Here is a 12,256-nt window from a genome sequence, read left to right on the forward strand (position 1 = left end):
CATCCTGCCAATAAAGCTATTTGAAGAAAAAAAAAGAGTAGCTGATGGACCTGTGCTAGCTGGTAGTATAGTCAAGTAACTTGAACAGTGTAGTAACTGTGATACTAAAGTAACTTTAACAGTATGGTAACTGATGAGTAACTGTCCAGACTGAAGATACTCCTCGTTGTCTCTTGCTGTCTCCTCTCAGGTGAGTTCTGTCTCCTCTCAGGTGAGTTCTGTCTTCTCTCAGGTGAGTTCTGTCTCCTCTCAGGTGAGTTCTGTCTTCTCTCAGGTGAGTTCTGTCTCCTCTCAGGTGAGTTCTGTCTCCTCTCAGGTGAGTTCTGTCTCCTCTCAGGTGAGTTCTGTCTCCTCTCTGGTGAGTTCTGTCTCCTCACAGGTGAGTTCTGTCTCCTCTCAGGTGAGTTCTGTCTCCTCTCAGGTGAGTTCTGTCTCCTCTCAGGTGAGTTCTGTCTCCTCTCAGGTGAGTTCTGTCTCCTCTCAGGTGAGTTCTGTCTCCTCTCAGGTGAGTTCTGTCTCCTCTCAGCTGAGTTCTGTCTCCTCACAGGTGAGTTCTGTCTCCTCTCAGGTGAGTTCTGTCTCCTCTCAGGTGAGTTCTGTCTCCTCTCAGGTGAGTTCTGTCTCCTCTCAGGTGAGTTCTGTCTCCTCTCAGGTGAGTTCTGACTCCTCTCAGGTCTGTCTGTATCAGTTTCTATAGTTCTGTCTGTCTACATTACACAATAGATCTGTTCAGATGATATAATGAGTATATTATGCTACCTTGTAATGGTGGCCTGTATGTTGTCCTCTTACCTCTCTGTTGATGGGTCCAGTATGATGGTGTTCAGGACAATGTGGTCCAGTTCCTCTTTAGTGACTGTGTGTTTCTGTTTGACAGCTCTATGTGTTGTGGACTCAGTCATCACTAACGTGACCGGAGTTGTTGGAGGACAGGTCGCTTTCGTCTGCTCATTCACATGGGCAGGGACCAATTACAAGTACTTCTGCAACAGTAGATGTTTAAGTAACAGTGACATTCTGGTTAAAACTGAGGACAGCAAGAACTATATTGAGAGAGGGAGATACAGTATAGATGACAGAGGAGATGGAGACTTCACTGTTACCATCAAGAACCTGAAGATGTCAGACTCTGGGACCTACTGGTGTGGAGTATCTCATGGTTACAGATGGTAAGTTAACACTCTCTCTCTCTCTCTCTCTCTCTCAAAAACACACACACAAACACACACATATATACACACATAAACACACACACACACACACATCAGTATCTTCATCCTGTGTCTTCTCTTCCCTAGCTCCTCTTCTTGTGACCACTGGACCTCCCAGAACAGGTAGGAACACAGTACAACTCTTATCATTCTAGCTGGGGAAGCTGTAGGAGGACTAGGTGGTTAGGAAACTGGTACAGTAGGAGGACTAGGTGGTTAGGAAACTGGTACAGTAGTTATAGGAGGACTTGGTGGTTTGGAAACTGGTACAGTAGGGGGACTAGGTGGTGAGGAAACTGGTACAGTAGGAGGACTAGGTGGTGAGGAAACTGGTACAGTAGGAGGACTAGGTGGTTAGGAAACTGGTACGGTAGGAGGACTAGGTGGTTAGGAAACTGGGACAGTAGGAGGACTAGGTGGTTAGGAAACTGGTACAGTAGTTATAGGAGGACTTGGTGGTTTGGAAACTGATACAGTAGTTATAGGAGGACTAGGTGGTTAGGAAACTGGTACAGTAGGAGGACTAGGTGGTTAGGAAACTGGTACAGTAGCTGAAGGAAGGAGAAGGGTCTGAGAGGAATGTTATTACCTTGTATTTGTAGTTCTAGGTACCCCAGTGGTCATAATGGTGTGTGTGAGTGTGACTGTGTTGGTGGTGATCTACCAATGGAGGAGAGACAGGAAATCATCAAGTGAGTAACCTTCATATGAATGTATATATATGTACATGAACGCAGGCAACAGACACACACACTGCAACCATTGTTCATGATACACTACATGATCTAAAGTATGTGGACACCTGCTCGTCGAACATCTCATTCCAAAATCATGGGCATTAATATGGAGTTGGTCCCCCCTTTGCTGCTATAACAGCATCCACTCTTCTGGGATGGCTTTCCACTAGATGTTGGAACATTGCTGTGGGGATTTGCTTCCATTCAGCCACAAGAGCACTGATGTTAGGCAATTAGGCTTGGCTTACAGTCGGTGTTCCAATTCATCCCAAAGGTGTTCGATGAGGTTGGGGTCAGGGCTCTGTGCAGGCCAGTCAAGTTCTTCCACACCGATCTCGACAAACCAGTTCTGTATGGACCTCGCGTTGTGCACAGGGGCATTGTCATGCTGAAACAGGAAAGGGCCTTCCCCAAACTGTTGCCACAAAATTGGAAGCACAGAATCGTCTAGAATGTCATTGTATGATGTTGGGGTAACATTTCCACTTTACAATAACAGCACTTACAGTTGACCGGGGCAGCTCAGGCAGGGCTGGTTGTGACACAGTGTTTGTGTTACCAGAGCTGGGGTTCAATTTAATTTAATTTAGTTCCATTTCAATACAGACAATGAATCGCAATACAATTTGTCATTGATGACCATCATTTTTTATGTGGACTTTTCAATCCATGAATGGAATTTCACTTCACTTCCTGAATTGACTGAGATGAAACATATAGTTCATTTGAATAACTGTAACCTCGTCCCCAGGCTAAATAGAGAGAGAAAGAGCCGTCTGGTTGTCGAGATTAGAGTATATTTCTTAATCAGTACTGATAACATTCTGTAGGGGGCGATGTGGAGGTCGTTCTATTTGTTTACTGAGATCTCAGTTGCTTGTCTGTTATGTGATGACATCATTCATTTAGGGGGAGTTGGGTTGTAGAGGAGGGATGTTTCTTCTGTTCAGAAACTCATCTGTTGAGTTGATCATTTACAAAGACTGTATTTGGATCAATGAAATGTCAGAAAAGTAATACAATATATTGATGTATACTTTAACTGTATTGTCATCATCTCAACAATGTGTTCCTCCTCTGCTGAAACAAACATGGTAACTTTAGAACAGAGAAGTTGACAGTTTTAACACTTAGTCACCACAGCTAGCTGAGTTGTCTTGTGGTTTAGAAGTCTAACCTTCGGCCGGTTTGAACCAGTTTCACTCTGCAGCAAATAGACCTGCAGACACTGAGGTCACTACAGAGAAATCATCAGGATATGTAGGCTAATGCCATCCCCTCCCACCACCACCATCACTACCTCAATCTCTCTGACATGCTTTGGCAATGTAAACATATGTATCCAATGCCAATAAAGCCTTGTGAATGTTATTTAATTGAGAGAGGGAGAGAGGGAGAGGGAGAGGGAGAGGGAGAGGGAGAGGGAGAGAGAGAGAGAGAGAGAGAGAGAGAGAGAGAGGAGAGAGAGAGAGAGAGAGAGAGAGAGAGAGATATAGATAGATAGATAGATAGATAGATAGATAGATAGATAGATAGATATATAGATAGATAGATAGATAGATAGATAGATAGATAGATAGATAGATAGATAGATAGATAGATAGATAGATAGATAGATAGATAGATAGATAGATAGATAGATAGATAGATAGATAGATAGATAGATAGATAGATAGATAGATAGATAGATAGATAGATAGATAGATAGATAGATAGATAGATAGATAGATAGATAGATAGATAGATAGATAGATAGATAGATAGATAGATAGATAGATAGATAGATAGATAGATAGATAGATAGATGAGTGGGGTGAGGTGTCTCCCCCTCGCTCTAGATTCTCCTACATTGGACTCTCCCGGTGCAGGACAGAGTCAGAGTGCTGGTATGTTTCATGTCTACTGACTTCAGTGGTGGCAGAAGTCTCAGAAGTGAGAACTGATGCGTATAATCAGATTTAGCTAACAGCTCATTTACATCTGTCCCAGGGAAGATTTGAGGCCATGTAGATGCGAGTCTCTCAGAGGCCCACAGGAAGTGATGCAACATTTTAGGTTTTGTGGAGAGCTACTGCTGACAACATGGCCTCTGTTGCTATGGTTACTATGATCACTGACTTACTCAGACCTTTGTTATCTATCCTCTCTGTCTGTATGTCTGTCTTTTTGTCTGTCTGTCTGTCTTAATCAGACATTCATGTGTTGATTGTTATAAAGAAACTTGGTTGAATGATTTTAAAAAATCACACATTCACACGTTTAAGTCAACTTTAAGTAAAAAATATATATAATCAAATAAATCAGACGTTCAACGTTCATTTCTGGCATTTATCCCCCCTCATACCTCCCTGTATTCCAGGTACCTCAGTGGTGATCATTGTGTGTGTGAGTCTGGCTGTGCTGGTGGTTGTTGTCATCTTCCTCATATTCTACAGGTTCTGGCAGAGCAACAAGGCTCTAGGTGAGATACCATCAAACACACACACACACACACGTCCACTCACGCATGCATACTCACATCACGTTCACACACACATGCGCAGGCACACACACACATGCGCACGTTCGAACTTGCACACACATTACATTACATTACATTCTAATATGTAATTCTATGCTCTGTATTCTGAAGAGAAGAGGTCGTCTGATCGTCTGGTTATGATCCACAAGTGTTATCGTTACCAGAGCTGGGGTCCAATTGAATTTATAACAATAATCACAACTCAATTTATCATTGATGACCATCATTTACCATGTAGACTTTTCAATCCATGAATGGAATTTCACTTACATAACCGTAACCTCTGTCCCCAGGCTCAATAGAGAGAGAAAGAACCGACTGGTTGTCGAGATTATAGGATATTTATTCATCAGTACTGATAACATTCTGTAGGGGGCGATGTGGAGGTCGTTCTATTGGTTTACTGAGATCTCAGTTGCTTGTCTGTTATATTATGACATCATTCATTAAGGGGGAGTTGGGTTGTAGAGGAGGGACGTTTCTTCTGTTCAGAAACTCATCTGTTGAGTTGATCATTTACAAAGACTGAATTTGGATCAATGAAATGTCATAGAAAAGTAATTCAAGAGATTGATGTATATTTTAACTGTATTGTCATCATCTCAACAATGTGTTCCTCCTCTGCTGAAACAAACATGGTAACTTTAGAACAGAGAAGTTGACAGTTTCAACACAAGTCTAACATCCGGCCGTATTGAACCAGAGTTTCTCTCAGCAGGACATATAGACCTGTAGACGCTGAGGTCACTACAGAGAAATTAGGATGTATCAGCTAATGTCCACCCACTCTACCACCACCATCACTATCTCAATCTCTCTGACATGCATTTTATACTGTTTATTTCACTTTTGTTTATTATCTATTTCACTTGCTTTCGCAATGGAAACATATGTTTCCCATGCTAATAAAGCCCTTTGAATTGAATTGAATTGAATTGAATTGAGAGAGAGAGAGAGAGAGAGAGAGAGAGAGAGAGAGAGAGAGAGAGAGAGAGAGAGAGAGAGAGAGAGAGACAGAGACAGAGACAGAGACAGAGAGGAGAGAGAGAGGAGGGTGTTAGAGGAGGAGCTTTCAACTAAGGAAGACAGATCATTTCAGAAACACCCTGCTGTCAAACGAATAGCTGACAGAGAAGCTGTTGTGGACCTGTGCTAGCTGGTAGTATAGTCAAGTAACTTTAACAGTATAGTAACTGAGGAGTAACTGTCCAGAATGAAGATACTCCATGTTGTCTCCTGCTGTCTTCTCTCAGGTGAGTTCTGTCTGTCTGTCTGTCTGTCTGTTTGTCTGTCTGTATCAGTTTCTATACTACTGTCTGGATCATATAGTACAGAAGGAATAAGATATGTATTTGTCTGTAAGGAGCCAGAAAGTTTTACAGTTCCGAGTTTGTTTTTCACATGTACCTTATGATAATGCACTGAACTTAGAATGTTTGATATGTTGGTCTTTTACCTGTGTTTATGCAGGGTTAAAGTAAGAAAGGCAGGTTTAAAGGAAGATGTGCACGGTTAAAGAATGATTTGTAGATGGTTAAAGTAAGATTTGTGCTGGGTGAAGTAAGATTTGTGCAGGGCAAAGGAAGATTTGTGCAGGGTTAATGTAAGATTTGTGGAGGGTTAATGTAAGATTTGTGCAGGGTTAAAGTAAGATTTGTGCAGGGTTAAAGTAAGTTTTGTGCAGGGTTAAAGTAAGATTTGAGCAGTGTTAAAGTATTTCTCACAGGTCATCAGTTGTGACTGTACTGTGTGTTTCTGTTTGACAGCTCTGTGTGTTGTGGCTTCAGCTGTCAGAAAGGAAGTGGTGGGAGGACATGTCACTGTGGGCTGCTCATTCTCATTGGCAGGGAACAACATTAAATATTTCTGCAAGGGGACATGTTCAGATGAAGACATTCTGGTTCAAACTAATGGGAGCAAGAATGTAACTCAAGGTAGATACAGTATAGATGACAACAGAGATGGAGTCTTCTATGTGACCATCAAGAACCTGAGGAAGTCGGACTCTGGGACCTACTGGTGTGGAGTGGGGAGATTTGGACTAGACTCATTCAAAGAGGTGCATCTCATAGTTACAGATGGTAAGTGAGCACTACATATACATTGGTATCTAGTAATGAACTTCCTAACTTATATCCCCTGACATAAAGTTGTTTCAGTATTGATGTTTATCTGTACTTTCAATTGACTCACAGCTCCTCCCACTCCTACACCGTCACCTGTCACCTCCAGACCCCATGTCTCCACAACCCTCCCAAACCTCTCTGCAACATCCCCAAACACATCCACAATCCTCCCTAACATCTCTACAACGTTTCTGACATCTGGAGATATCAGTGGTCATTTTTCATCAGGAACAGGTATGATGAATCTCTCATCTCAGACATTACAACTAACAAGCTGTGATATTAAATGCTTCTAATTCTGGAGGAAATCAATTGTAACTGTTCATGCTTCGGACAAATCTCTCTCTCTCTCTCTCTCTCTCTCTCTCTCTCTCTCTCTCTCTCTCTCTCTCTCTTACTCTCTCTCCCTGCTCTCTCTCTCTCTCTCTCTCTCTCTCTCTCTACTCTCTCTCCCTCCTCCCTCTCTCTCTCTCTCTCTCTCTCTCTCTCTCTCTCTCTCTCTCTCTCTCTCTCTCTCTCTCTCTCTCTCTCTCTCTATCTCCCTCCTCTCTCTCTCTCTATCTCTCTCTCTCTCTCTCTCTCTCTCTCTCTCTCTCTCTCTCCTCTCTCTCTCTCTCTCTCTCTCTCTCTCTCTCTCTCTCTCTCTCTCTCTCTCTCTCTCTCTCTCTCTCTCTCTCTCTCTCTCTCTCTCTCTCTCTCTCTCTCTCTCTCTCTCTCTCTCTCTCTCACTCTCTCTAGATTATCTTCCCTCAGACTACTCTCCTGGTGCAGGACAGAATCAGAGTTCTGGTAAGTTTCATTTTGTGGAGAGCTGCTGCTGACACCATCACCTCCGTTGCTATGGTTACTCTGATCACTACAATCTCCTCCTTTATCACACCTTTATTATCTATCCTCTTATTATTATTACTATTATTATCATTACTCCATTATCTGTCTGTCTGTCTGTCTGTCTGTCTGTCTGTCTGTCTGTCTGTCTGTCTGTCTGTCTGTCTGTCTGTCTGTCTGTCTGTCTGTCTGTCTGTCTGTCTGTCTGTGTTTTTGTCTTTCTGATGATATCTATGATATATACAGTACTCTGTAATGTCTCTCCTCCTGTCTGTGGTCAGGTCTGATGGTATGTATGATATATACAGTACTCTGTAAAGTATCTCCTCCTGTCTGTGGTCAGGTCGGATGGTGTGGACCAGTGTTGGTCTGGTAGTCATGGTGACAGTGTTAGGACTGGTCCTGCTCCTGTTCTACAGACAGAGGAGAGGAACCAGGAGAACACCACCACCACCACCAGTCTCCTCCAACACACAACCTGACCCTACTGGAGAGGTGAGTGTGTGTGTGTGTGTGTGTGTGTGTGTGTGTGTGTGTGTGTGTGTGTGTGTGTGTGTGTGTGTGTGTGTGTGTGTGTGTGTGTGTGTGTGTGTGTGTGTGTGTGTGTGTGTGTGTGTGTGTGTGTGTGTGTGTGTGTGTGTGTTGAGTTGGATTGTACTGTAGCTTATTATCATTCCATGAAGAAACAAAACAGTGGCTAACATGATGTTGATGGTTGAGGGCCATATCTGACCATGTATTTTGTCATTGGTTCTCTATGCAGGTTGACTGTGTGTATGAGGAGATCAGAGAGGCAGAAAGACAGACAGACACACTCCCTGTGGTCATCTCTTCAGTCTACTCTACTGTCAACTCACCTACCAACTCTACAACCTACCCTACTGGAAAAGACTCTACAACCTACCCTGCTGGCCAAGACTCTACAAACCACCCTGCTAGCCAAGCTTCTACAGCCTACCCTGCTGGCCAAGCCTCGACAACCTACCCTGCTGGCCAAGACCCTTTAACCTACCCTGCTAGCCAAGCCTCTACAACCTACCCTGCTGGCCATGCTACCAGTGTCCCACACTGTGACATCCAAGCTAGCGCTAGCTACAACAAAGATAATATAAATCCAAGCTATTCTACTGCAGATCGCCCAGCTTCTCTCCTCTACTCTAATGTGGATCTACCCACAGATTCTAGAGTCTCTTCAAGCCCTCCAACAGCCAGTGGAACCCAGGATGATTCCATCTATTCTACAGCCCAGCTACCCAAAGATACTGTATAATCTACAAGATACCCTGCTGTACACCTCTCTAAAGACACTCCAGAAGACGCCATCTACTCTACAGCCCAGATACCCAAAATAATGTAGGACTATATAATCTATACAAGGGATGTGTCTCAAATGACACTCTATTACCTATCCCCCATATGGCCCTGGTCAAAGGCAGTGCTCTATAGAGAACAAGGTGCCATTTGGGATGAAGGGAAGCTCCCTGTAGAGAGATGAAGGGTTGTCACCACAGAGCCGCCATCTTGGAATGACATGAAAAAAAAACATGTTTCAAATCCTCCTTGACATATTGTATTCAAACAGCTCATGTGGTTTTACTGTATATAATGTATGTAAAATATGAACATCTGGGTTTAAAATCAATTTTATCTCCAGATTTTGTGAAAGTCAACCAACATTTTTGTAAATATTTGTGTAAATATGAACTATGTGTTTTGTCATATCATTTTGGCTTCATTTTGGCTGTTATAATAATGAAGACAGTAATACCATAATAGTCAGTTGTACCTTTGAGATTTACATATCTATTATATATGTACATAAACTGTACCTTTTAACTTTTAAAGCACTTCATTAAAACTCATCAAAATGTTTAAAACAGTGTGAATGTGTAGTATTAGTGTGTGTGGACATGTAGAGAAAGAGGAAGACTGAGACACACCCACACCTTACACACACACACACACACACACACACACACACACACACACACACACACACATCCACCCACCCACCAACACACACACACATACAAACACGTACGCACGCACACACACACAGATACACACACACACAGATACACACACACTGAAAAACCACAGAGAGAGCAGACTCACTAGCATCACAGGTACTGTAACAGGAGTAGTAAAGGGTTGAGTGATTGTAGACAGTACAGGGAGAGATGAGACTTCACTGGGAGAGAATCATGATGACTGTCTGTATCACTATACTACATCTCCTCTCAGGTAGGTTTACAGTACACTGTTACACTAGAGACTGGTCCTAGATCAGGTCTACACTTATACACTAGCGACTGGTCCTAGATCAGGTCTACACTGTTACACTAGAGACTGGACCTGGATCAGTCAACCTTCTATGGGTCAGTTAGTGTCAAGTAATATCAAGTACTGGAGGGACAGATGAAGGAGCTTCGTTGTGAATACTCCTTCACCAACCAGGACAATGTCAAGTACTTCTGTCGGATCGATGACCACCTATCCTGCCGGGACCTGATCCGGACCGGGAAGCATGACGTCTGGGTGAGAGAGGGGAGATTCTCTATGTACGACAACACCACTGGAGCTCTGCTCCTATTGGTTTACCCACTGCCCTAAGGCAGTATCAGCCTGAGACAAAATTATGCACACACCTGCAGCCAATAGGAGTACAGGTGTCCCTATAAGAGGGGATGCCTCCCCTCAATCAGCCCCCCTTTATCTTCAGCGACTGGACTAGACTGAAGAGCCAAGAAGAGACGAAGAAGACTCAGGACGAAGATACGCCGTCGATTTTCCAGTTCATCGAAGTCGTCCTAAATGAGCGCACCAGGAGATTTTCTACCCCCAAAAGCTATTTTCAGAGCTCAATGCCGTGGTTCCTCTATGGCGACTACGGACCCCCACGACTTGTGTTTCGTGTGTTTGGGTGCGCAGCACGCCAAAGACGGAACCGGCGTTCCCCCTAATTGCGCCTCCTGCGCCCTCCTTCCTATGAAGGAGAGGAAGCAGTGTTGGGCGTTCTTTAGGGAGGATATTCCCTTAGAGGACGTACTGTCTATACTAGCCTCTGCTTCAGAGGCGTCGTCAGACGGTGCTGAATCAGAGGATGACAAGGAGGGAGGAGAGGAGATGGATATTCCCATGGAACAGTCCGACCCTCACACTCAAACTTTTAAGACCCCCTTTCCATTGGAAAGCGAGAGGTCTTATGGCTCCTTGGGCGATGACGACACGGGCTCTGACACGTCAGTAGCCCTGTCCTTCGCAGCGGCCTCTCTGCGCTCAGACTTCCCTGGGCTCATTGAGCGGGCGGCCAAACGACTGGAGATAGTGCTGCCCCCCATTCCCCCCCCTGCGGAGGTGGATATGATGGAGGGCGGACCCTATTCTCGGCCGAGGAAGGCAGCTGAGCCATTGGCTCCGGCAATGCCTTCTCTCAGCAAATATGTTGAGGGCTCATGGGAGGCACCCTTGGCAGCGCGTTCGCCGGCCAAGACGTACTGCCCATTCACAAGAGTGGAAGGACGAGAGAGGGCTGCCAGGGGAATCCCTAGGCTCGAGAGCGCCATGGCGGCGTATCTAGTGCCAGGTTCGAGTCCCTGGGCGGCCTCCAAGAAAGCCTCTCTACCAACCCAAAAGGACAGGCTCACAGCACAGCTGGCAGAGAAGTCCTTTACGTTGGGATCCCAGGCTGTGTCAGCAGCAAACAACATTGCCCTCCTTGCAGCCTCCCTATCCCGTTTAACGACGGGAAGGTCTGAGTTAACGAGTGAGGAGGTGGACGAGGCGTCCAGGATTTCTGGCGCTATTCTCCATCTGACACAGGCGTCTGCTATCTGCGCGGGAAGGTCCATGGCCACTTCGGTGGTTATTGAACGTCACCTCTGGCTGTCATTGACTGCCATGAAGGAGACTGACCGAGCGTCGCTGCTCAACGCCCCCCTCTCTGACGACGGGCTCTTTGGAGTCGCTGTCAAAGAGGCGACGGAGCGTTTTAAGAAGTTAGACGAAGACAGGAAGCAGCTGGCTCGACACCTGCCATTGGCAGGGAGATCCAGCCATACGCCAGCAAAACCGTCCACCTCGAATGCCCCCGGTAGATCTTCTACGGTGAGGCGGCATGTCAGGCGTCAGACGTCGGCCACTAGCAGCAGGAGAGCGGCCCCCCTCCCCCCCTCCCAGCAGCATCCGTGGTCACGACGATTCCGCCAGCGAGAGAGGTTGTCGTCAAGTCGCCCTGGCAGCACCTTAAGGGGACGCAGAAGAGGCAAAGACAATGACGGGACGAGGGGGAGAGAATGGGAGATGGCTCGTCGTAGGACGCGACTGAGCCCACTGTTCCCCCCCACCCTTCTGTTCGGGGCTTGGAGGGAAATGTTTGTTTTCATGTGTTTAATAAAGAGTTGGCTCCCACTGACATTGTCACAAGAGAGCCCTTTTTCCATGACACGTTGGAGAACGTTCAGAGTACTTCACGCCCTATGTTTCTCTCCCATCACTCTGAGTGTAGCTCAACCCACCTATGGTGTGTAGCTGAGCACACACAAGAGAGGAGAGAGAAAAAGGTAGCAAGACGCAGCCTTAGCTCACCTCATAAAAATCTCACACTACAGACTCCTAGGAGCACTGTAGTGAAGGTCTCACATAGCAGGCTACAGTCTCAGTCAGAATATGACATGAAGACGCAGCCGCTAGTTGGGAATGACGCTTTGTCTCAGGCTAATGCCTCAGTCAGCGCAGTTCAGACCCGTGCTGCGTTCACGGAGGGCCGGAATACTAGAGTTACGGAAGTAACCAACGTATTGGCGCCCCCACTCACCACAGAACGTATTGATT

The sequence above is a fragment of the Coregonus lavaretus genome (assembly GCF_964263955.1).
Source record: "Coregonus lavaretus genome assembly, contig: HAP1_SCAFFOLD_5391, whole genome shotgun sequence".
Lineage (NCBI taxonomy): Eukaryota > Metazoa > Chordata > Actinopteri > Salmoniformes > Salmonidae > Coregonus > Coregonus lavaretus.